This window comes from Procambarus clarkii, chromosome 74, assembly GCF_040958095.1.
Source record: "Procambarus clarkii isolate CNS0578487 chromosome 74, FALCON_Pclarkii_2.0, whole genome shotgun sequence".
NCBI lineage: Eukaryota > Metazoa > Arthropoda > Malacostraca > Decapoda > Cambaridae > Procambarus > Procambarus clarkii.
In genome coordinates, this window is record NC_091223.1 from 11,933,329 (window position 1) to 11,961,122 (window position 27,794).

The 27,794-nt window shown below is 42.5% G+C and overlaps 1 protein-coding gene across 1 annotated transcript in view; it reads right to left on the reverse strand.

Annotated features, from left to right (window-relative positions):
- Positions 1 to 27,579, reverse strand: part of LOC123767310 (uncharacterized) — a 270,450-nt gene extending 242,871 nt beyond the window's left edge. Inside the window, exon 1 of the mRNA XM_045756880.2 lies at positions 27,382 to 27,579. The gene's annotated coding sequence lies outside the window, so the exon portion shown is untranslated. The remainder of the gene's footprint in view (positions 1 to 27,381) is intronic.
- Positions 27,580 to 27,794: the final 215 nt, after the last annotated feature.

The window sequence follows — 27,794 nt, forward strand, 5'->3', positions numbered from 1 at the left end:
ATCTGGGTTAACTAACAAAAGGTCGCTCACGGAAAATGATGACAGACATTTGTTTACTGGAGGATATTGACGTTCTTCCGCAGTTCACCGACCACAGACATGGTAGGGCACCCAGCTCTCACACGCTCACCCCCCACAGACATGGTAGGGCACCCAGCTCTCACACGCTCACCCCCAACATACATATGAAGGGCCATAGTTCCCAGTCGTTCACCTTCAACATACATATAGGGCCTCCATTTAAAAAATGAACCTAGCTCAATTTTCATATTATATAAATATTATATGTAGAACACAGAACACACAGCAATCACAATAGCGTGATGCATCAAATGAACAAATCCACAATGGCCGTGACGAGGATTTGTTCATTTAACGCAGAACAGTTTTTATGGAAAATTGTAATACTCATTAATAATAGAGTGGAATTAAATTCATCAAGATGATATACTTTCTATCGTCCTTAAAAATTCAGGTCATCAAACAAATTTATTCACGGTAAATATTTCCAAGATTCAAATCAGCCAAAAGTTTATTTTGAAGCAATTTTCAATAAAAATATATAATGAGCTTTAAATTTACTTACCACCTAAGTTTAACATTAACATTTTATATAATATTTTCTCTATTATCTATTTACAGAACACGGCCATAAAACTTCGCGGATAAATATGAAGCAAAAACATGACTGAAAAGAATTACAGATTGCTAAAGGAATACATAATAAATTACATAGATTTTCTCATAATTTAGATTAAATTCTCTTGCCCACAGGCCGCCTCCCCCCTCAGTGGCCACCGCTCTCAGCCTGTAATTACCCAAGTGACAAAGTGCACACAACACTGGAAAATAAAGCGGTAACCCACGCACACAGCGCTAACCATGATACAGAAGAAAATATTTCATGGGAAATAATCTTCGTTTATATAATTATTCATTTCTCCATTTTTTCCTCAGATCTGTCCTCTATTTTTACTCTATATCCTGTCTTCTCTGTTCTCCTTAATCTTCCAGTCTTCTATTATCTCTACTGTTTTGCTTGTTCTCGCTCTCGCTCCCTTATTAGCTCGATAGCTACTCACAAGTTTTATATTTCACTTTACTTTCTTGTATCCCCACACTATTACTTTCTCTCCCATCTACCTCCCATCATTCTTCCTCCTTCTACCTCTTCCCAATTTTCTTCCCTCTACCTCCCATTCTTTTCCCTCTCTTCTTATTCATGTATCCTTTCTTTACCGGCTTGCTACGCTCTTCTCTCACGCTATATACCTTCCGTCCTCTTTCTACCCCCCTTACTCCACCAGACACGGGACTCTTCGTAAAAACAGGATGGCAAGGCTAACTTTAAGTCCTCGCTAACTATTGGTCAAAGTTTTATGGCATACATTCCAAGTTTCCAAAAGCCACTTTAGATGCAACGAAGAGTTTAATGTCCGAGTCGCTGAGGATGTATTTCATGGCTGTATTCCCCGACGTGGCTGAGGTGTGAGCCATTATGGGGAATAAGGTAGAGAATGTATTTTGCAACTGTATCACCAATGTGGCTAAAATCTGAGCCATTTTTAGATACCTAAAAGTTCGCTTTAGAGAGTTACGTGCTTGGATTACTGTGTGTAAACGTAACCGATTGTTATTGACGCAACGTAATCATTCGATGTCAATTAATATTGAAGAATATGTAAAGCGTGACGGAATTATACACTCGCCGTCAGCGTATATTTGGAGACCCACAGAGTGTTAGGAATCAATGTCTATTAAATGTTATCTGTTACGCGTCACACAACTTAAGATATCAGTCTTAAATATGATAATTTCATTCTTAGACATACAGAAAGACAAGTTCTAAACTTATAAAAGTAAAATTCAGAGGCTTTCGTTTACTTTGCATCTTTGTCATGAGAAGGACAAAGTGAAATTAGAGAGTTTGATCCGAGAAAGAAAAGGCCTTAAATTTAGAGAGATGTTATCCATTTTGATGTTTTAATTGTAAATAGAATAATAAGACGTGCAATTAGAAAAATATATACCCTAAACTAGAGACTAATTAACATAATAGATGAAGTAATATTAAGCTAAGTATGGCAACGGAAATGTACACATGAAATTTAAGAACATAGATGGGAAATGCCTTGCGTTTGTCAGAGCTCAGCTTCTCTGTTTGGGACTCCACTATTAACTAGTTCCGGCTTTCAAGAAAACTGCCCATAATATAAAGAAGAAACAGTTCATTCTCATAGTCCCAAATATATTCGGGAATAAAATTTCCAACTTTACCCTTCGTCAGGTGTAATCGTTATCAATCTATTTCGTTACATAATGTCAATTTTTCTGTATTGTGTATTTTGACCGCGACCATTTTGTGTACGTTAAGAAGGCGTTGTGTGATTTAGAGAATAATGGAGAGGAGTTGAGAGTAACATCTTAATCACATCATTAAGTTCATATTCATCAAGAATCATACATAGTCATCAATTTCTTTCTTGAAATTTCATCTTATTCTTTACACTTTTATTTCTCAAGATTTATATTCTGTATTCAGGTTTTTATTCTAGTTGACCCATTCCATACCGACAGACAGACAGCTCCAGATATACCAAACTTTCCCCATAAAAGCTACACGTCCACACTTGGCAGATTCCAAACTTGCTTCATTAACACAAACTTCGAACATCAAAATCGTTCACGGAAAATAAATTCTGCCCACCAACTCGAAGACGTTATTGCCGAGAGATTTTCTCTAAATTCGTAGCATATAACTTTGGATAGATTCATTACACACACTCCTTTATATATATATTTTATAAATATATATTATATAATTATATGCCTCTGAGGGGTGACTGACAAAAGTGTTATATAATGTAGCTTGGGCACCATTCAAGCTTCAATACACTATATGCTAATCAGTACCATCCGGCATTCTCCAAGAATCGACAAAATAGCTGTATTATATCTCTCCAGTGGTAAATTTTTTATGAAACGAATACTCTTTACATTATAATGGTTCTTTCTCACTTGAGAAAGAAGTTGAAAACATAATGGATTTAATTTTACACCCGAACTGTGCCTACGCTAACCCATACTTTGCATCCCCAGAGAGTGGCAGTAAATCAAGTATGTAGTCCAGGTGGGTATTCGGGGAGGACTGGCGGTTAAACAATCAATAGAACATTCTATTTAATCACCTAAACTCTATTTAGTTACTGAATTCTATTAAGTCACATGAATTCTGTTTAGTCCTCTCAGGCAGTGGGCTAAACTTTGCATGAAAGTTCTCTCTAGGTCGTGCTAATGGAATGACTAAATGAGATTTGAATTGCTGCCATCCTCTAGCGTTCTTAGAGGATGTTTTCGCGAGTGTGGAGATGTATGATAGGATAGGCTTGTGGGCTATCAGTCTAGAACTGGTCGGGGATGTTTTGAACGTGAAGGCGCTGTGGTTCAAGTCTTGGGCTTAACATGAAAAGCGGAGCGGAGAGCCGAGGTATTGAATCGGTGTGGCGCGGAGAAGGTTTTGCGATAACTTTGTTAACCAAGGGGGATCGGACGGGATGGGATACGAGAGAGAAATATTTTGAAGGAGTTTGTAAATAAGACTGGTTCAGGTTTCGAAGGATGAGGGCTGAGAGGTAATCTCTATTTATAAAAATTATATTGTAGTTATAATATTTTATTTGTAAAATTTATATATTATTTTCCTCCGAAATATTATTACCGATTATTGCAATCGTGTCTATAATATGTTTGTGTAATTTTAATTTCAGAAATTAGTAATATTGATGTAATTCTCTTATGATTGTTCCCAATACGTTGATATTATTTAAATCCAAATTGTGCAAATGTGAAAATTTAATGCCATAAATATTGCTAGGCTTAATGAGATGTAAATTGATAGCAGATTATCAAGATTGCTTTAAATTATTTTTGTGCTGAATTGAAACTCGAGGACGCGTGATTTCCGAAAATTTGCATATATTTAGTTTAATTTGCGAGCTGATTAAATTAATCATTTATTGCCGTAAATTTAAAGACTTTAAATATATAACTTTTTATTATTATATTATAATTAGTCAATTATTATGCTTATTATGATAATTTTAGTCGTAATGATGTTGACTGATAACAAATTGCAATATTAACAATTACAATATGAATAATTCCTGATATCTGTGGAAGGCCGAACTCTCCCCCCACCACCCCATAATGAGTATGGGTAGACGTACACTCCTCTCCACCACCCATGATGAGTATGAGTGAACGTTCTCACCATCCATGATGAGTGAGTGAACGTACTCACCACCCATGATGAGGATGAGTGGAGGTACTCGCCACCCATGATGAGTATAGGTAGACGTACTCTCCTCTCCACCACAAACATACTACCATCCTACCAGGCTGGGCGCAGATAAAATGTCTTCTCTGGTGATTCATGTCTGCTGCCGCCTGCATATTTCACAGCGAAACTTGGCATATATTCTCCATTTCGTGATCAAATCATGTGTAAAATTTAATTCATGGGACATTTAACCTCATGTGACCTAAAGCAGTGACCCCATAAACACAGAAATGCTGACAGCAAATGTTTAAAAGCACGAGGGAATGTTTCGAGTGTTTTGATCCGCCTCTAAGTGAGTTAAATTCATATTTTTAATACAAAATTCTTAAAACTTCTTATACTCATCACCTAAATTTCTTACTATCAGGATCTCTTACGGAAGGTTTATGTCGCAATTATGTCAGGAAATATTTATGTAATAACAGCAAGTAAGTTTTTAAACAAAAAGTGTATTTTAATGAAAGCAATGAATTTTAAAATCCTTCACATACATAATTTTGTCGGAGAATTACTAAAAACTATTTTTTTTTAGTGTTTGCCTGAGTGGAAATGTTGAGTCAATAAACCTGCCGGAGGCTCGTGCCTGTGTATGCTGGAGAACCAAGCTCTCTGAACATCAAAGTTGCTGCAAAAGATAAAAAAATAAATAAATAACAGCCAATGCAAAAATTTTGCTTCTTGAGCTAGATAACTAACTAAATAACTTGAGCACTAAATTGAGACATCTACGAAATCTTTCAATTTTGAAGTTGTGTCAAACAGTTTTAACAAGAGCCACACGATGCCATTAGAGCACTTTTAGATGGATCTGTTGAGTACACACCGTTGAGTCTGTTGAACACTTTAGTTACATCTGTGCAACAGTTATATTTGGTTCTCTCATTCACTGCAAATGGCATTTTCACGTTTCCAATCTGCTTATGTTACGTTAAACTTCTTGTTACTTGGCCTTTTGCACCTCACTCTATATGGCCTGTACCACACTACGCTGTCTCCTTACATCTGTATAGTCTTATCAAGAGGCGATTGCATGGTTGAGCGATAACTAATAAGCTTCTCTAATTTGTTTAACTATATTTACTTCGCGAATAATGAATTAAGCTCATTTGCAATTACTTAATTTTTAATCGGTTAATTATCTAACACGAGCCATATATTTCTGATTCTAACACTGACAAAACTTCTATAGCCTCTCTAATTCATTTTTGTTTATAGTTATCGCCTCTGTCCCTTTTTGCGAGTCACTTCACTTTGTAAACAAAAGAATGAAATAATCATATAATTTTAATGTGAAATTACAACATGTAGTTATCATGTTGTCCAGTTGGTAGGTATTAATGCATGTCGCGCCTCTCTCGCTGGTTCTGCATCAAAGGGTTTTAATTATAAATGAGACGAGGCTCCCATCCATAAATTTAAATGATTTTCCAAAAAGTTTTATTTAAATTTTTATTAACACTATGTATTCCAGGATACCTGAATGCCTTAACGGATACCTTAACATTCGTATTTAACATTTCCAGATCCATTATAGCATTTTAGTCTTTCTTGAAAACAAATATGTTAATCAGCTTGAACTGAATATTGTACACAATTTCCAGTTGCCTTGCCTGTTGGTAATTTCCCTATTGTTGTCGTATAAATTTCCCTGATTGTGTACACCTTCGCATTACGCAGATTGTAATTGTTCGATTCATAAGTACGTACCTAATATTTGAATAATAATTTATTCAATTTTATTATTTTCAATAATTTATATTATACGCTATCAAATGCTAAGTAGTTATTACATTTAATTTTACAGCGGTTTTTTTTTTTATTTTAAATAACAAAGGAAATAATTTATATGTTTGTGGATGGATGGCTTGATAATGAGAATTTTCTATTGCACCTTCAAATGTAGATGGCAAACAGTTAGAGGTAAAATAAGAACCATTAAACCATTGAAGAACTAGTAAAATAAGAACCATTAAACCATTGAAGAACCAGTAAAATAAGAACCATTAAACCATTGAAGAACCAGTAAAATAAGAACCATTAAACCATTGAAGAACCAGTAAAATAAGAACCAGTTAAAACCATTGAAGCTAGATTGCGTAAAACTTTAAAAGGTGGCTTGAGGACACTGGAAGGTAGATTGTTCAGAGTTAAATGTAGATTGTGCACTATTTAAGGTAGATTGTGCACAGTTAAAATCACAGTCATCCATTAAAACAAGATATTTCATTACTTTAAATATGTGATTTATTATTATTAACATTACTGACCTTATCTCCTTTGAGTTTATCATGGCTGACTCCCTCATATCTTTTCTACATATTTATTAAGCTTCTCCCTGATTTACGGACCTTCCATGACCTTTCCCGACTTTTCACGACCTTTTCTGAGCTCTCCCCTTTTTCCGACCTCTCCTCATCCTTACTGACCTTTCCTCACGAAATCGCTAATCAAATGAGTTGACCTTACTTCTCAGTTTTCTGCAACTTTAAACATTTGATGTCTCTTGCCGGCTTGTTAGCGCCTGCTCTTCTTACGACATATTTCTTATGAATATTTTTTCAAACTTTCAGTCCCTCTATAATACTTCCCATAATGCCAATGAATCTTCTAAACTGCATTAAAACTTTTCCATGTTGGTATTAAAAGCTTTCACCAGTTATGAAAACGTTTTATCCCGATGTGATGACTATTATATTGAGTAAAACTTTTTTTTTTTTTTTAGAAAAGAAAAAAAAAGAAAAAGAGAAAAGAAAAAAAAAAAGAAAAAAGAAGAAAAAAAAGAAAAGAAAAAAAAAGAAAAAAGAGAAAAGAAAAAAAAGAGAAGAAAAAAAAGAGAAAAGCAAAAAAAAGAAAGAAGAAAGAGAAAGAGAGGGGGGGGACAGCAAATTGGGTGTTCTATAACATTCAGACCACATCGTGCTCATCACCATTGCCTCTTACTCAACCCACATCACGTCCTCGGCCAACTCGCTACTCCGACGTTATAGTTCCACACGGCCTCCCCAACCCCCTCTCCCCCCCCTCCCCCCAATGACGCTAATTTGACCTCATTTACAGGAAAGTTTCTCCCTTGAGAAGTAAAGTTTTTATATCTGCGGAGCCCAACTGTACCCACTTTTATGGCCCGACTGAAGAAAAGTCACGTCACATGATGCTACGATGGTTATGGGGGGGGGGTTGCTACGAGAGGCCAATCAGCCCCGTCACTTTTGTGAGTCGATTTCATTTCAAATTACGTCCAAATTTAGCTATATCGCGCATACGAACCAAAAGTGTCGTTATATTTAAGAGGACAGGTTGCGCAGGTAGTGAAGGAAGAAGATCTTCAGACGGGTCGTCTCCAGGTAGTGTTCTTTCTCCAAGAAGGAAGACACTGTGAAGGTAGAGGGGGGGGAGGGCAATAATGACAATTTCATTATTCTCGGGCACAATATTTAAGCCCATATTGGGCTGTGTAAAGCCATAGTGCAAGTCTTTAGACCGGGTGGGATGGTATCTCAGCGGCTATATATGGAGCCGTATTATGTGTGCCCGCAGCCGTATTATGCATCACCGTCCGCTTAAGGCCGTATTATACATGTCTGCGGCCGAAAGAGGAAAGAGAGGTCAAATCATGCTAGGTTATCTCGAGATGATTTCGGGGCTTTAGTGTCCCCGCGGCCCGGTCCTCGAACAGGCCTCCACCCCCAGGAAGCATCCTGTGACAGCTGACTAACACCCAAGTACCTATTTTACTGCTAGGTAACAGAGACATAAGGTGAAAGAAACTCTGCCCATTGTTTCTCGCCGGCGCCCGGGATCGAACCCGGGACCACAGGATCACAAGTCCAGTGTGCTGTCCGCTCGGCTCCCGGCCGATGCTGATATAAATATATTACGTGCCATATGATTTTTACCTCTTAAAAAAAAAAAAAAACTTTACGCAACAAAATCTTAAGAATTCCTGCTCTACCGAGGAAAATTTTCCCGAGTGAGAGTAATTTTCCTTCTTCGGGATCTTGCGTCCTGGTTGGTGGCGTCTGACTTTACGTCCTCATCAATCAACTGCGGTACACTATTTTCCACCCGCTTCCCAAATTCCCTTTAATCTTTCACTCTTCCATACATTCCATTTTTTTCTGATCCGGGCTCTATGCTCTCCTAGATTCTCGTTCCCCCAATTGTTAGGCTTTTGTTTTTATTCGCATTCTAGCCTCCCCCGTCTGTGTCACTCAACTAGCTTAATCAAAACATCAAAAACCTTAAGAGAGTTTTAATGTATTGTTTAATCTTGGGGTTATTTAAGGTTGCATTCATTATATTTTAATTAGTTCGTAATAATTTGTTGTTTCGCATTGCGTGCGTTGTGGTATACATAATTATATCCATGAATTCACACTATTGCATGCACCCATTACCCACACACACTTACGCGCGCGTGCGCGTGCTCATGAATGCAAACCTGCTCCACCAGATTACGGAAAGTCAAGTGTGAGTACGAGAGATATGAGGAAGAGATCACATTTTCAAGAGAGGAGGAGAAAGGAGGCAGCTTATGGCCGCATAAGAGCTATGAAATAAACATACAGGAAATAAAAGAAATGGAACAAAGAGGATGAGGTGACAGGAGGAGAGGAGTAGGTGAATCAAACGACCAAAAACAATCTTATGGAGGAATGAGAAAGACTTAACCTTCCCAATAACAATTAGAGGCACAAAAGTTGATAAGATCAGTTGTGTTAAAAGCACGAGGCAGTGCAACGGAACAGTACGTCTCTTTTGTGAGTCGATTTCATTTCAAATTACGTCCAAATTTGGCCATAGCGCGCATACGAGCGAAAAGTGACGTAATTTTTAAGAGGACGAGTTGTGCTGTGTACCACGATGTTGACAGAAACTGGCAAAAATCTATTATTAAGTTACAATTACAAGAGGAGAAGGCAAAGGGCGGAAAGAACGACAATAAAGCGGTTGGAAGGACGTTAGAGAGCTTCAGAAGCTATACATAGCGGGCGAGGCAACACAGTACACAGAGAAGCGCGGTGGGATAGGAAGGTATGAAGCAGGTAGATTCGACCAGTCAAAGAAAATTAAAATACCATGGGGCCAATGAGCCAGTCCATAATGACTGAAAAGCTTAAACTGTGTGGAATGTAAATATTCGGATGTGTTTATAATTCGAGATGTGTAGGGATGAGAGAGGCGAGGATAATAAAGAGTAGAGAAGCAAGATGATGTACAAATACAGATGCTAGCACCACTGATGTCAAAGTCTTGTGTTCTTTCTCCTGGTGAGGAGAATTATTGAGCTCTTCCGCTTGTATGGTGCAATCTTAAGCTATTTTCCCTGGTGTGGTAACGTCTTGAGCACTCTCCCCAATGCAGTGAAGCAGTACACTCCTTTTTTTTTTTCCCTGGTACGGCGTAGCCTTTAGCTCTTTCCCTTAGTATGTGGTATATTCCCGAGTGAAAATACGTGTATGCATTAGAGATGGCATCTTCATTTACGCACATTTTAGCGTTGAAAAGTTCATTGAACATAGCCAGGGTGTGTGTGTGTGGGCGTGGGGGAGATTTAGTGGTGTCGGGGAAGCGCGTCACATCTCATTTACATAGCACTAAAATGTGAGCAAGAAGTGGACTTGCGGGCGGTGGTGGCGCTCCGTATATCCTGACTGTCGTCTCCAGTTTTTAAGGCTTCCTCTCGGCCAAACTTAACGTTGGGCGCATCCTGACCAGGCTAACTTTTTTGCTGTGTGTCGTCGTCCTCCGGCGTCCCAACCCCAGTTGTGCGAGCAGTTCTTGTCCTTGTCCGTGCTTTATGTGGCGTCTGTTGGTCCTGAAGCGTCCTAACCCGTGTTTTACCCGTCACTACGTCCTTCTACCTGTTTTAAGTGGCGTCCGTCACACTACAACCTGCAGAGTTCTGTTGAACGAGCATTTGCCATACTAAAGCGCTATAAACAAAGTTCTACGTACCTGTCCCTCATCACCCAGGATCTTAACATGGTATAAACGCGCGGTTATCAAAACACTTCCTGATTTATATTTAACACAGCGTTACACAGCGTTCTAATTTATGTTGAACTGTCCCATGGGGTTCTGAAGCGTAAATAACGAATCTTCTCACTGGAGTCTCACTGGAGAGAGACCTGTATGAAGTACAGTCTCTCCCTCAATCATTCTAATTTGTGTTGAGTAGCTTTTTTTTCATCCAAAATCGTATCTTCATTGCGTTTCTAAACACTTTATTTACTTGTTATTCGCGAACACCCCATCTAGCACTTCAGCTTCTAGACACAACGAGCATCCCAAGAGTTATAATCACCCCGTAGATGATCTCTCAAGATCGTTAGGAGTCTAACTATCCTGCAACAAATTCATGACGACCTCAAGAGTCCCAAACTCTCGCTTGCACTTCAGGAAACATTAAGAATGCCTTATGTCCAAGCTTGGACTCCACGAGTGCTGCAGAGAAATTAGAGTAAAAGAGAGAGAAAATAGAATTGAGAGAGAGAGAGAGAGAGAGAGAGAGAGAGAGACAAAACAGAAGAGTTATCAAGAGTTAGAGAGGAGCTATCAATATCAAAGCAAACAAAAGCCAGCTTAAAAAAATAATATATTGTAAGATAAATGTAAGAAAAAGTAGAGAGTTTGTCCAACAGAAACAAAATAAACATAAGAGAATCCAACGCAATTATCGGAGCCATTAATACCCGGCTCGAATTCCCCGCACGTCCAGAATAGGCTCAGGAGACGCCTCGTTTGGGAAGGTCTTCGAGGGAGGGTTAAAAAAAAATGGCAAAGAGAAAACGTTGGGTGTTCCTGGATTCTCTCCTTGAAATATATGAAGGATGGATTACCGTAAAGGAGAGAATTGTGTGCAATGTAAATCCTGGGATGATTGAACTGCCATCGCGTGTGCTTGAAGCTGCTTGCGTCATTACTGCGAACATCACCCTGGGCTAAGCCTCTCGTGATTGGTTCTGTCTGTGTGCGCGGAGGTATGTGTGTGCATACCTGCACAGGCCTGGGCTCGTGTGAGAGTATCTGGGCGTGTACAGCTGGGGTTTGTGTGTGTGTGTGTGGGAATATGTATGTCTGTCTCCCTTATACTAGTCACCGTTTATAGGATTTGTTGCTATCCTGAGCAGGCTAATGTCAGGCTTACCTGGTGATAGCCTACTCAGGGGATATCTGGTGATAGCCTACTCAGGAAGAGCATTGCTGATTGCGCTCCTAATAACCCAATAATTAGGAACGTGTCTAGCTTCGTCTTGAAGATTTCAGCTTTTGGCCCAGAAACTATATTTACTGTCAGAAGATTTTAAGTTCGTGAACCTCTGATGTTCATTAATTATTGATTAAATGTTTATAAGAATCTTTCTCGAATTTTCCAGCTTTCACGGCGCTTATTTTTCCACTTTCTTCAAGATTTTCCCCTTTAATGAATTCTTAGTTTTTGTACTGATTAGCGATCTGACCTTCAAGTATTTATGATGTATAGCTTAAGTGAAATTGGTCTATTCTTTCTCTCGTAACCTGTCTTCTCTCTCTCTTACCTACTCTTTCACTCCCGTCCCTTTCCTCATTTGCTCGTCCTCTCATTCACCCCTCTTATCTGCTCATCCCATCCTCTTACACCTCTTCTCTATTCTCTCTTCTCCAACTCTCCCTGAGTTTTTTCTCACATTCCCGTTTTTCTCCCTCACTCCTGCTCCCTCACTCCTGCTCCCTCACTCCTGCTCCCTCACTCCTGCTCCCTCACTCCTGCTCCCTCACTCCTGCTCCCTCACTCCTGCTCCCTCACTCCCTCCACTTTGATAACATCAGGACAACTGTTCATAGCAACAACTTTTCCCTCAATTACGTTATTTGGGAACGAGGGGGAAGCCAACACGCTCCGGTTGCGAGGTCTTGAATTTAATTAGTAACTGTCTAGAGCATCAACATGTCGGGTTTACCTGACTAAACACATAACTCCGTTACTGTAACTTTAAACTCACACCGCGAGGCTCCTGTGGCAGTGTTCTCATCCGAATACAAGAGCCACTTTAAATGTAGTGTTGGTATCATCTCTCACAAGCGGGCGGTGGTGGTGGTCGGCGCGTCCGGTCCTGCAACTTGTGCCCGCTGCCTCAGCTTCGTGGGGAAGGGAAGTGTGCTGCACGCTACACTACTTGTAGTCATGTGCTCTACTCTTGCTGACTGCACGCTACACTACCCTGCAGCTCCTCTGCCCCATCCCCCCACTAACAGTGCAGCACCGCTGGCCCCCCCCCCACTAACAGTGCAGCTCCACTGCCCCCCCCCCCTAACAGTGCAGCTCCGCTTCCCCCCCCCCCACTAACACCGCAGCTCCGCTGCCCCCCCCCCCACTAACACCGCAGCTCCGCTGCCCCCCCCCCCACTAACACCGCAGCTCCGCTGCCCCCCCCCCCACTAACACCGCAGCTCCGCTACCCCCCCCCCACTAACCCTGCAGCTCCGCTACCCCCCACCCACCCACCCCACTAACCCTGCATCTCCGCTACCCCCTCTCCCCACTAACCCTGCAGCTCCGCTACCCCCCCACTAACCCTGCATCTCCGCTACCCGCCCCCACTAACCCTGCATCTCCGCTACCCCCCCACTAACCCTGCAGCTCCGCTACCCCCCCCCACTAACACTGCAGCTCCGCTACCCCCCCACTAACCCTGCAGCTCCGCTAACCCCCCCCCCACTAACCCTGCAGCTCCGCTACCCCCCCCCCCACTAACCCTGCAGCTCCGCTACCCCCCCCCCCCCACTAACCCTGCAGCTCCGCCACCCCCCCACTAACCCTGCAGCTCCGCTACCCCCCCCACTAACCCTGCAGCTCCGCTACCCCCCCCACTAACACTGCAGCTCCGCTACCCCCCCCCCACTAACACTGCAGCTCCGCTACCCCCCCCCACTAACACTGCAGCTCCGCTACCCCCCCCCCCCCACTAACCCTGCAGCTCCGCTACCCCCCCCCCACTAACCCTGCAGCTCCGCTACCCCTCCACTAACCCTGCAGCTCCGCTACCCCCCCCCCACTAATCCCTGCAACTCCGGTACCCCCCCCCCCACTAATCCCTGCAACTCCGCTACCCCCCCCCCCACTAACACTGCAGCTCCGCTACCCCCCCCCCCCACTAACCCTGCAGCTCCGCTACCCCCCCCACTAACCCAGCAGCTCCGCTACCCCCCCACTAACACTGCAGCTCCGCTACCCCCCCCACTAATACTGCCGCTCCGCTACCCCCCCCCCACTAACCCTGCAACTCCGCTACCCCCCCCACTAACCCTGCAGCTCCGCTACCCCCCACTGCAGCTCCGCTACCCCCCCCCACTAACACTGCAGCTCCGCTACCCCCCCCCCACTAACCCTGCAGCTCCGCTACCCCCCCCCCACTAACCCTGCAGCTCCGCTACCCCCCCCCCACTAACCCTGCAGCTCCGCTACCCCCCCCCCACTAGCCCTGCAGCTCCGCTACCCCCCCACTAACCCTGCAGCTCCGCTACCCCCACCCCCGCCCCACTAACCCTGCATCTCCGCTACCCCCTCCCCCCACTAACCCTGCATCTCCGCTACCCCCTCCCCCAACTAACCCTGCATCTCCGCTACCCCCCCCCCACTAACCCTGCAGCTCCGCTACTCCCCACCCCCCCCACTAACCCTGCAGCTCCGCTACTCCCCACCCCCCCCCCACTAACCCTGCATCTCCGCTACCCCCTCCCCCACTAACCCTGCAGCTCCGCTACCCCCCCCACTAACCCTGCACCTCCGCTACCCCCCCCCCCCACTAACCCTGCAGCTCCGCTACCCCCCCCACTAACCCTGCATCTCCGCTACCCCCCCACTAACCCTGCAGCTCCGCTACCCCCCCCCCACTAACACTGCAGCTCCGCTACCCCCCCCCCACTAACCCTGCAGCTCCGCTACCCCCCCTACTAACCCTGCAGCTCCGCTACCCCCCCTACTAACCCTGCAGCTCCGCTACCCCCCCCACTAACCCTGCAGCTCCGCTACCCCCCCCCCCCACTAACCCTGCAGCTCCGCTACCCCCCCCCCACTAACCCTGCAGCTCCGCTACCCCCCCCCACTAACCCTGCAGCTCCGCTACCCCCCCCCCCCACTAACACTGCAGCTCCGCTACCCCCCCCACTAACACTGCAGCTCCGCTACCCCCCCCACTAACACTGCAGCTCCGCTACCCCCCCCCCCACTAACCCTGCAGCTCCGCTACCCCCCCCCCACTAACCCTGCAGCTCCGCTACCCACCCCCCCACTAACCCTGCAGCTCCGCTAATCCCCCCCACTAACCCTGCAGCTCCGCTACCCCCCCCCCCACTAACCCTGCAGCTCCGCTACCCCCCCCCCCACTAACACTGCAGCTCCGCTACCCCCCCCACTAACACTGCAGCTCCGCTACCCCCCCCACTAACCCTGCAGCTCCGCTACCCCCCCCACTAACACTGGAGCTCCGCTACCCCCCAACTAACACTGCAGCTCCGCTACCCCCCCCCCACTAACCCTGCAGCTCCGCTACCCCCCACTAACCCTGCAGCTCCGCTACCCACCCCCCCACTAACCCTGCAGCTCCGCTACCTCCCCCCACTAACCCTGCAGCTCCGCTACCCCCCCCCCCTACTAATCCTGCAGCTCCGCTACCCACCCCACTAACCCTGCAGCTCCGCTGCCCCCCCCCCCCACTAACACTGCAGCTCCGCTACCCCCCCCCCCACTAACCCAGCAGCTCCGCTACCCCCCCCCCCCCCACTAACCCAGCAGCTCCGCTACCCCCCCACTAACACTGCAGCTCCGCTACCCCCCCCCCCCACTAATACTGCCGCTCCGCTACCCCCCCCCCACTAACCCTGCAACTCCGCTACCCCCCCCCCACTAACCCTGCAGCTCCGCTACCCCCCACTGCAGCTCCGCTACCCCCCCCCCACTAACACTGCAGCTCCGCTACCCCCCCCACTAATACTGCCGCTCCGCTACCCCCCCCCACTAACCCTGCAACTCCGCTACCCCCCACTGCAGCTCCGCTACCCCCCACTGCAGCTCCGCTACCCCCCCCCCCACTAACCCTGCAGCTCCGCTACCCCCCACTGCAGCTCCGCTACCCCCCCCCCCCCCCACTAATACTGCCGCTCCCCTCCCCTCCCCCCCCCCCCTCACTAACAGTGCAGCTCCACTGCTCCTCCCCCTCCCACTAACAGTGCAGCCCTACTGCTCCCTCCCCACTAACAATACAGCTCCACTGCTCCTCCCAACCACTGCCTGACGCTGTGTGTACCTCGTCTTCCGCAGGCAGCAACAATAACAGGGAACAAGCAGTAAATATTATCTCAGAATATTGCCAATCCTGGGGTGAGAGGCGACAGTTGTGTGTGGGGGGGAAGGGGGGAGTGAAGAGAGGAATGGGTAGAGATTGCAGGAGAGCAGTGATTCAAAGGCAAATTTGTAAACAGAAATAGAGAAATATAAAGGAGTAAAGGGGGAAGTGAGAGAATAGAGAAGAATATTACAGAGTTGAATGGAAGATTGGGAGAAGGGAAGGGAACTATCAGGCGCCGAACGACTGGAATGATTAAACGCGAGGGGGAATATGTAGAAAAGGGAATTGGGAGTCTGGTGCATTGAAACAGTTGTTGTCCCTCCGTTGTCACGTGAAGACGTAGACGACTTTCTTCTCTTTGTAGGTGTTGTGTGTTACGTACCCTTATAAGATACGTAAGTAAATATATTAATATGTACATTTATAATTGTATGTAAATTACAAGCATGTATATTGTATACTTATATGTTCTATGCAAATGCACATTCATGTTACAGTGTTGGCGTTAGGCCCAGCGTATCGTGGGAATGATTGTTTATTTCTTTGTGTGATCAGTTTTCCCACGGGAACTAATGATTTATATGTGATCATAAGTGGGTAACAGAGTGAAATAATAATTGAGTGAACTGTATCTGGCAAATTGTCGTGGGATCGTCCGTTGCTGGGGTGTGCATGCCATTATTTCCTTCTGTATGCATATTTTAATTACTATGTAAAGAACTAATTACTTTTGTTTGTCTATATCAATATGTACTAATTATTCATTAAGTTAGTTTAAGATTACTCTTGTCACAATGTAGTGCTCCATTGTTGAAATAATAAATATTGTAACTTTGGCAATTTATTCGCGGGGCGAGGCAATCTCTTTTGATTCTCGCGTGATTTTGTTCAGTAGCTGAGCAGAAACCAGGGAGATAACACTTGTTGAAGTTAAGTTCATTTGTTCTGTCATAGCCATAATTATTCTTAGTATTGATTTAATGTCTGGAAGTTACAGTGATATTTTTAATGTGATATATTGTGACCATATAATCATCTGTTTGCTTTTGAGATTTATTGAATATAAAATTATATATATATACTTAGTCTTTATTCTTCAGTCCTATGAAGATTCTATTTTTGTGCTCATTACCTATTAAGGGGTTATACTGGTGATTCGCTATTGAGAACAGCAGTTGTGTCGTATCCCTAGACTTATTAAAGTTTGGCTGCTGTAGGATCACGAGCCGTAACGTACGATAGGTAACATTGTGTTCATGAGCAACATCTTGCGCATGACCGGGACCGGGAGCCGGTCGGCCGAGCTGACAGCACACTTGACTTGTCATCCTGTGGCCCCGGGTTCGATCCCGGGCGCCGGCGAGAAACAATGGGCAGAGTCTTTTTCACCCTATGCCCCTGTTACCTAGCAGTAAAATAGGTACCTCGGTGTTAGTCAGCTGTCACGGGCTGCTTCCTGGGGGTGGAGGCCTGGTCGAGGACCGGGCCGCGGGGACACTAAAAGCCCCGAAATCATCTCAAGATAACCTCAAGATACGAGGCCTAGGAATGTTTAAGTTTGAATTTTAGCCTCTACAAAATTAATACAAAACATGCTAATGCTAATTTCGGGCCCAAAAGAACATGTGGTCCATTCGACTAGTGACCGAAAGTACAATAATTTTAGGAGGATGGGTTGGTCAATATGTATTGACTTTTCCGCTGCCTATGAAGACGTGCTTCAGCAACATGGGTCCTTTAGCGATCCTCACCAACACCAACACGATCTTTATTTATTTAAATACAAGAAGGTACATTTTGTTCATGAGAGTAGAGACGCACACAAATATGTAAATGTATATAGTGTACTCTTTTTAAATTTACGCGCGTGTGTGTATGTATATATATTTATATATAATATATATTAGTGTTGCCTTGATTCATAAAATATATCTTGAAGTGCCGGTAGCCTTCCAAATGCCCCAGTAACTCCACTCATTCGATGAAAAGAAACGAAATAGTGCTTAATACCAATAATAAATTGAATGTATATAGCATGCTTATGTTAGCAATAATGGCGTTTATGACTATAGAGTATGGCATAAGTCGCCTGGTTCTTAAGGCCTCGCCACACAACCTCTAGCACGCCACACTGGAGCCTGCTTATAGTCTCCTCTCGACACAGGTTCTGAACCTGCTTTGTCAGGTTCTGGACAAGGGTTTTTCCAATACGTAGAAGTCTGCAGGCAACAGACAAGAATAATTTTGAATTACTCTATTTGAAATAATAAATGTTTAAGAATGTAAATTATTCCTTGTTGTTATTCCAGATTATGCTGGAGCGATGCTCCATCTACGTAGCCACATCTAGAGTATCTCCTCCTGTTCCTTAATTAAGTAATTTAAGTAATTTATTTGACGAGGAGAAGCCTAGTGCCATTCAATGATTATTATTATTACTGAATGTTCTGTGGTTCAGACAAAGATTAATTACAAAGCCTCTTGTTCTTGTAAATCATATTAGAATGTTACTTTAACATTATAACTGCCTAGTTAAATCGAATAAAGCACCAGTGACTCACTGAAGGTCGAGGGTGAACATTTATTTTGAAGTTAATTTAGGCTACCAGAAGCAAGCTACTTTCACATATACATGTTTTCATGGTAAATGTTTTGTTCATTTTATTATATATAATAAAATTAATTATATTTTATTATATATAATAAAATATAATAGTTCATTTTAATATATATAATTATATTACGTCACCGAAACTATCGACTGAGTCTTTTTAATCCAACCCCAATATGCTGCTTTTTAATATTCACATTACTAATAATTTACATTTAAAGTGTTCTCATTACTGGTTGCGTTTACCTCGGAACTTGTGCTGTGCTCTCGCGCTAGAATTAATATTACCTTCCAGTGTGGTCTGGAGTACGATATATATATATATATATATATATATTATATATATATTGCATATACAAAACAAAATGTCAAGGGGTTTGGATTACTACAACAACACCGACTTACATTAATAATAATAAAAGATGAATACAGAGAAATGGAACGGTGTCTAACCACTTGGATCATTAGGTATCGAACACTGATCATGTATGAAGTTAGAACGTCCTTCTCCTGACCAATTGCTTCATAAAAAATAATAGTAATTCAAAAATATTTATAATAATAATAAGGATAATTTTAGTGGTTAAATAAAGATACCATTAGCCATTATTTTCCCCTCAAAACGGCATAAATAATTAATATTTTTTTTAACAAATTAAAAGAATATTGGCATTGAAAGCTAATTATTTGAAAGCTAGAAGCATTACTTACCCTTACTTTCATATTGCGTAACAATCCAACACTCATATTAAGACCCACAAATAATGCTGATCTCACAACGAACCACAGTAAAGAATCTGCACCAGGCTAGCTGCCCCAAAACATGATTCGAAGGCAGGATTTCTCGCTTGGGAGAAAACATTGGGCAAACATTTCAGTGTATATATATCGCCTTCGAAAGACACTGCGAGCCGGTGTGAGCCTAGTGGCTCAGAGGGGAGACCTACAAGTTCTGCAACAGACGCTGTAACCGAAGTTTACAGTCAATTGGGTACACTGGGTGGAGACGGCCAGACACGGGTCCCACCAGAGGCACTCGCATGAAAGGGAAAATACCGTGTGATTTGATAGCGTGTGAGACGACAGCTTCAGCTAAAATTGGAAGCAAGATTCAATGCGTGAAATTGAAGGGTACTGTGCACTGTAGTAGCAGTGAGGCAGCTTTGGTGCTGAAGTGAAAAGGTTGACTAAAATAATTCCGCGTCGACTGGCGAATAAAGGTAACAGCCGGAAAGTGATTGGTTCCAATGGACGTGGAATAACTAATCCAACTGGTCAGTTAAAAGTATGTTTGTTTTTATTTGGAAATCGTGTAAATATTTGAAAAGAGTAAATTGTTTTAATATTTATACAGAAGCAAGTGCTTCTACAGGGCGGTTGGATTCTAATAGCGCTAATTGAGGTTTAATCTATCCGCGTCAAGTATAATGATCCAGACGTGGGAATCTATCAGGCTAATGCAAGTGTACGGTAAAGAAAGTTATAAAATGAAAAGTTGACGGGAAACATTAAATTCTACCTTAAAACACATGGATAAGCCTTAACCTACTAGTTTTCCCAGGGAACACGATCCTCCAAACGGTTTACAAATAGGCTCCCAATTACTATTGGGTCAACATATGCGAACGGATAAAGATTAGTGCCCAGTCAATCTTTTGATGTGTTTTGTGTGTGTAGGTGCGTGTGCGTGTGTTTTGTATACCAACTACTGACCATCCCAGCAGCTGTTAACGTTCCTAATTTCCCCATTTAATGCTATGGGAACAGCGCCATCAGGTAAAAGGAAACTGTATTCAAACACTTCCATTCTGCAACAGGAACTGAACCCTGTAAGCATTGTCTCTGTGTTCATAAGGTCCTTATCACTATTACAGTCGTGCGAGAGACTTTAGAGAATGCGAGTGACAAGGTTAGCATCAGGATGGCAGTTCTCACAGACCGTCTAACGACATCTTCCTTACGGCTTTCTTTCTGAACAAGAATGTTTTTCTATTTTCTCTCTCAAAGTAAACTAAAAACAATAATAAGTTAAATTTATGTCAATCTCCGAGCTTAAGAGTAGAAGAGTTTCCGCAGTCATTACAGCTATTAGGGATAACTATCGCTTATATATCACATTCTTTCACTCCTTTGATTTAGGTTTGCATGAGCTTTCCTTTGGGGAATGCTTACATTATTTAACCTTTTAATCAATCTGTAAAACCTCTCACCCTCAGTTTCTTTTCAATCTATAATTTCCTTGATTGATTAGTCATCAGTTAGAGCTAACCGAACTAAAGATTTCTCCAACCTGTTTTAACTCAGTTAAGACCTCTCTACAAAAGACTGACTTCACATATTCTGGTGAGATAGTGACATGACTCCATGCAAGTGACATGACACCATACTAGTGGCACAGACATGACACCATACTAGTGGCATAAAGACAGACCACCACCTAGTGACACGACACCATTCAAATGAAACAATAACATGATGTTATGATGGTGAAATCATAACATTCAATCATGCAAGTGAGATAGATACGTGATGCTAAACATGTAATATAGTGACATTGCACCATCCAAGAGAGACTGTTTACGAATCACCACCCCCTGCGATGTTTACATGAAAGGATATTCAAAATAACTTTTATTCCGGAAGCCAAATTCGGGTTGACGTGTTCAGGCTTCGATAGGCTTCTTACGTTTTAGCATATTTTCATATTTATTAAAACTGAATCAATTCCATAAGACTTTGCATAAATAACACACAATTTTTAATTAGTTTTCTCTTGGTAACATCTGGGATCAAACGACTTATTTGGATTCGGTAAACAAGTTCGTTTACTCGCATCAAATCAAGTTTCTGTTTATCCTTGGATAAAGTCGTGCCTCTGGCAGAAGCGTGGGAGAGGGGGGGGGGGGGGGATGCAGTCGGTGAGCGTTGCCATGGAGATGATCTCCCAGGCCTCGACTCGAGTCCTGTACCTGAGTGGCACTCAGGTTTAGTGCCGCCTAATTGCAGCGCCTCTCCGGAACACAATACAACACGAGTTCATCAGAGTGCCAGGACCCTCACTGCGCATGAACTGTGACCCTGGATTATGACCCGGAGCTCTGACCTTTAAGTATGATCTCAGCTGTACTCGTGATGTGTGACTCTAAACTATGTTTGTGAACTCTCTTGGTGTTCCCGACCTGTGAGTCTAAACCATGACACTAAACTGTTACCATCAACTTTAACTTGCACCATAAATTTTAGATCCAAACAATTTCGAGACAGAAGTTGTTCTTCCAGTTACTCCCACATGTAGTAAAGTACAGAGTTGTTCTTCCAGTTACTCCCTCATATAGTAAAGTATAGTGTTGGCCATCCAGTCACTCCCCCCTGTGTCTTCCTGGTGGATAACAATCCCTGTATAACTCTGAACTTGTTGCAGTTCTAAAAATCCTATAGTTATGACACACCTACTGGTGGATCAGTATACAGAGCTGCGGACAGCTGTTTTTGTGTTCTGCTGTTCGAGGCTTCGATGGATCATTTACATTTTATGTATTATATGTTGAAAATAAATAAGCGTGGGCCAGCGTCTCTCTCGTGTACCTCCGCTTTACCGCCAGCACAGACACCACCCACCATCTTTCCCACCCCGCTACCTGCGCCTGACCCAGCCGCCCGATAACAGCCCTACAGACACACTGTGCCCTCACAGTTACACCCCCGCTCCTGTGTCAGGTAAGTACACTACGGGCTCATCATAGCCCGTGCTACTTGCCCCGCTCCTGTGGCAGGTAAGTCCACTACGGGCTCACCATAGCCCGTGCTACTTGCCCCGCTACTGTGCCAGGTAAGTCCACTACGGGCTCACCATAGCCCGTGCTACTTGCCCCGCTCCTGTGCCAGGCAAGTCCACTATTGCTTTACTAATAACTTTGTTCCGTTCTCTTCTGAAATGACTATTGAATTTAAAACTGGAATAATTTCAAAACTAATTACGTACACAGGGGTAGTGCCCGAGACTATCAAAACGCCCCGGAAGCCTTCCAATTAGAATGTTGCCTTGTATCTGTGTTGCTTACGTTCAGTCCGCTGTGTACTCGCGGGGGTTGAGCTTTGGTTCTTTGGTCCCGCTTCTCAACCGTCAATCAACTGGTGTACAGATTCCTGTACACCAGTTGACCAGTAGTGTGTGTGTCTGTACCTGTGTGTATTCTGACTCTTCTTACTGACCGACTTGAGCGTTGCTCAGTCCGCTGTGTGTGAGCTGTCTAGTCTTACGGATCGACTTATGCGTTGCTCAATCCACTTCGGTCGGAGCCGAGCGGACAGCACGCGGGACTTGTGATGCTGTGATCCTGGGTTCGATCCCAGGCGCCGGCGAGAAACAATGGGCAGAGTTTCTTTCACCCTATGCCTCTGTTACCTAGCAGTAAAATAGGTGCCTGGGTGTTAGTCAGCTGTCAGGGGCTGCTTCCTGGGGGTGGAGGCCTGGTCGAGGATCGGGCCGCGGGAACACTAAAGCCCCGAAATCATCTCAAGATAACCTCAAGAATCTCAAGATAACTTGTCAACCATTTTGTCTTATGGATCAAGTAATATATTGCACGGTCCCTTGACTGAACGTCGTCAGGTTCTTCGAAACGATAATTCATTAATTAGTCCATTATGTGAGTATGGGTTCATAGTATTTTATTACTTGGACGACTAATATGCTGTACCGCCTTACCAAAGGAAGGGTTTTGTGTCTTGGGGAAAAAAAACAAACATGAATTTCAGTAAGTGGAAGGACTGTGATGAAGAGAGGGAGTCTGGCTGAATCTCGGGGTCGGACGTCTCTCAGATGATGTAAAATCAATTGGACCCTGAAGAGCTTCCTGTGGATCACTGACGGAGAATCGAAGGCCCTTCCGGGTTTTTATTAATTTCCATTATTAATATCTCGGTTCCTGCGAGTTTATTGGTCGTGAACTGTTATCTTATTATAAACAGTTTTCCTCTAAACGTCTTTAGAAACAATCATTTATAAACATTTAAACTCCCTTTTGTTATATTTTCTATTAATTGTGCTGAAATCAAACACAAACTCAGTCTTTTAGCGAAGTTTAAGCGAAACTATTAGCTTCAAATTAGGAAGTCATCACTCGCTTTACTTCCAAGAAATCTAATCTCTTGTGATTTTCACACATACCACAAAATTTCGATTCCTCCACACGACTCCTAATGATTTTCTCATTCATACATCACGTTAATGGATTTTCACCGTGCATATGCGTCCACAAAGTTATCTCGGCACAATTAAGTTTTCAAACAGCATCTACGACCTGGATTAATATTACCAAGAAGCAAAGTGAAAACCTACAATCCATCAACTTTAAACTATATTGTTCGTACTTGACAACACGAAAATCTTATATAAATATAATTAGTTTAATTAAATTTTATGAATTCTTTGTCCAGTAGTTTCCCAAGGTCAGAGAAAACTGTTAGGCTATTCAAGGGCTCCCTTGAGTCAATAGCTGACCTTTCCCAGGATGCAAACCACAACAATTACGTTATTAAAATACAAATCCACAGGAGCCCTGGCGAGGATTCGAACCCATGCGCCGAGTGTTCCCAGACGCGTTCTAGTCAGGCTCCCGTGGATTTTTTATTTGATATATCACGTTAATGTAATTTCTGTGTACTGAATTACCTTTTCCCGTGAATCAATTTATAGCTTGTTGAACAAAGGCATCGGGTGAACGGAAACGTGCCCAAAGTATTTCCATGCACTGAAATGGAACATGGGACCATTTGGTGGTGAGCCGACTGTGTTGATAACTGTGGAACACAGATTAGAGAAACGAAACATGCAGAGATTAGCGCCTTGAAGAGGACACGCCCAGACCTAGTTAGGTCTTAAGTAAACGTGACCAGACCTAGTTAGGTCTTGAGCAGACGTGACCAGACCTAGTTAGGTCTTAAAGCAGACGTGGCTGGACCTTGGAATGAAGATATTGAAGTGGACATGTCTAAGAAGAAAGATCACTGAAGCTGGCACAACATCCTGGGAGAGAAGATAAACAGCAAACACGACCAGACTTATAATTTTCACCGTCTGAAGCTGCCAGATTTACCGCCACGATGGCAAGATGCGAGAATGCTAAAAGGAACAGAATCGAAAACCTGAGAGAGAAGGAACGAGACAAATATAGAGAATGAGAGAGAGAAAAAGAGAGTAACCCAGTGAAAGGCAGTCATTGGGTATAATTAAGTCTTCTTGACGTAGCGGGCAGCACTTTGCCGTAGTCATTTGGTAAGGTTTATGGGGACCATCCGGCCGGAGCACCAAGTCCAGTGGGGGGGGCCACTTTGATCCCTATAAGAGGGCGGCTTTAAGGCCAGACTTCCAGTGGCTGGGGAGGAAGATCTGACCCGCTGAAAGACTCATTGTTGGTCCACACTCTTTCATGATTTTGGTTCGCTCAGTCGCCACCAGTTCCAAGTCAATTTTCTGGTGTACAAAATATACTGGCACAGCTCCTGTGTCTTCTCGTCTTGTTTATTGTGTTTCCAATTTAACACAATTTCATTCTGTTGCGATTTTCATCCCCGATTTTTCATTCTCAATGTATTTACCCAAAAAAAATGAACTCAAAAACGGAAAGAAAGTACAGTAATGCATTCGTAGCGCCTCTGTTCTCTTAATATATTATTGACTCACTAGACAATTCAGTATGACTCACGATACATGATATAACGGTTGAATTAGTGATACAATATTTATATTCATTAAGACTTGAAAGTCTGGTACAATACGTATTTACAAGCAAGAGTCGGGTTCAATCGTCACATTAGTTACTGGTAATTGATGCAAGTGAAACAGCTCATCTTTGCTCTATGAGCATATAAAGTTTTCTTTAAATATACCTAAAAGGCTTCGTTATTCTTTAAATAAATCCAAATATGAATTAAATTAAATTATCTACGAAGAATACAACAGATTTAAACTAAGATTTTTTTTACAATTCAAGGATTTATCATTTACGAATTCGCCATACACCACATAAGGTCGATTGATTTTTTAAACAATAACACAACAAAATTAATAAACGGAATGGCCATCCAGAATGGCCATTCAGATTGATGTGAAAATCTGAAGTTAATTCTAAGTATCCCGATTTAAATATTAATTAAAATTTAGTATGGTGTAAATTGTGTCTCTCTTCCTCTATCCTATTATATGCAAGGGTTATCCGAAAGCAAACTTGCAAATTTCATCCCTGGATAGGTAGCAGGAAATATGTCGATACAGTAAAGTCGGGAGAGAAAACTAACATACCCAAGAAAAAAAATAAAATAGACACTACGAAATAGATTGAGAGACGACTGGCTCGTGTTTCAAAAAAAAAATTATCATCCAACAGAAAAGGAATGCATAAAGATCACATATTTGTGACTGCGCTCCAGAATACTGTGAGGATAAAAGTCAGTGTAAACACTCAGTATCAACAGGGCGCCAGACTGGAGCTCAGCCCCGGCTGTTTACATTCGGGGTAAGCAGAGCTTGGCCGGGACAACAACAAAGTTCACGATGTTTTTTTTAATATAGAGAAATTTCCATGAAAACATAGCTGTGTATTTAAATAATTTATCAATATATATGATATAACATTGTAAATATAGTGTTATACCAATATATATGATACAACATTGTAAATATAGTGTTATATACACTTGCAGGAGTACACAGCGGTCACCGGAATAGGCTGCTTCTCCCCATTCCACCCTTTCCTCCCCCCCCCCTATTTATTTTCCATCCCCTCTCCTCCCTTCTTTCTCACATTCTTCTTTCGCCATACTACTCCTGTGCGCGGTAGTTTACTGTGCACCCCATACTCGTTGACCACCAGTATGGTGGTCAACACAAAAAATTTAAGGATTACACTGTGCAAAAGAGCTCTTAAGTTCCGCGTACGAACACTCGTTAGAATGTTTCCTTTCAAAGTGAACTTGAAAGTTCATTCTTTCCTATAAGTCAATGTATCTAAAAACGGAAGTGCTCTATTGATTTTTCTTGCAACGTTGAATTTAATGAAAAGAACCCAGTTAAAGGTTTACAAGATAATATTTGTCTAAGTAATCCGGCCTAAAGCATAACAAGTCATCAATATATCACTTGGTATCAGTCTTAATATACCAGACAAAATCCTGGTATCGAAATACTCCAGGTATATATTGCCAAACACCGGACATAAGGTGATATCCATTGGTTTACCAAGCCTTTGGGTATAACATTTTACAATTAAACAATATAACCGTCAGAAATACAATGCTTAATTTAATAATGGTGAATGAAGGGTAAATTTAACTTGTATTTAGTAATTTCGCCAAAAAGTTTTCCCCATATAAAACAACCACAAGGTTCTTAGTACAAAGCCTAAACTCACCAGTTGTTTTTAAATTTCTTAACATAAAAAAGCGAAGTTGGTCTTACTATAAAACACAGATTTGCTACCTATTAAAAGGGGAAAAATATGATCTAGTCACTTAGTAAATTTTTATGTAACTAATCTTCACTTAACTTACGATTTGTGTAGTCCGGTTAATGGTTTGGTGCGCTTTAATAGGTCATACATATATGACCAAGACGGTAGTATAATAAAATAAATATTTTAAAATCATATAAAAACCACTTATTTTCTCCAGCGAATCTTTACTTACCTCCAGATAAATATTCCATTCACAACGAATCTCGAGTTTTATTAAAAGTCATGACAACCGCATAGTGATCAGCCTTGTTAATATCAAATCTTCGACCTAATGTGATCAAACGCTTTAATGAATCTATCCGGAAAATTTGGAGCAATACTGTTTAAGAGGAAACTACGCACTTTTCCCGCTCATAAACTATTCCCTTCAATCGCTTCGTCGCTGCCTCTTTCTACACTACAAAAAGCTTTTGTCAACATTTACGTAATTCACGTCTTTATTGGAGACCGACAAACTCAACCGTAATCAACGCGGTAACAATACGATTACTCACCTGTTAACTCGTACAATAACAAAATCTCAGATAGCAAGGCTCCGCCAGTATGCTGACTGAGCCTTGCTAACTTAAAGTCAAACTCAGTACTCACGTCTCCACAGGCAGACCTCGGAGCAGCAAAGTAGTAATCCAATATTAGACCGATCGATTCTCTTGGTTATGCGTGTCTATAACCAAATAAATCTTGCACTTGTTTCCCGCACGTAAATGTTCACAATACTAAGTTCCGTATACATAGGACGCGGAATCTCGACACACGAACGGTCCGCCACCTTCAATAAGTTGTTACCAAGTGGTGGTTAAGGAACAGATGTCCACTAACACATTTTGGAAGGAGCGTCAACTGTATTTAAATTTTTTTTTAATGTCTTTCGTTTCATTTCAGTTGTATCGTTATTTGCTTCCAGTCAACTAATATATGGTAATTACGAATCAAATTATATTCACTTTGTCGTTTGGTACAAAAAAAATAAGATTGTTTCTAATATTTTTATTTTAAATGAT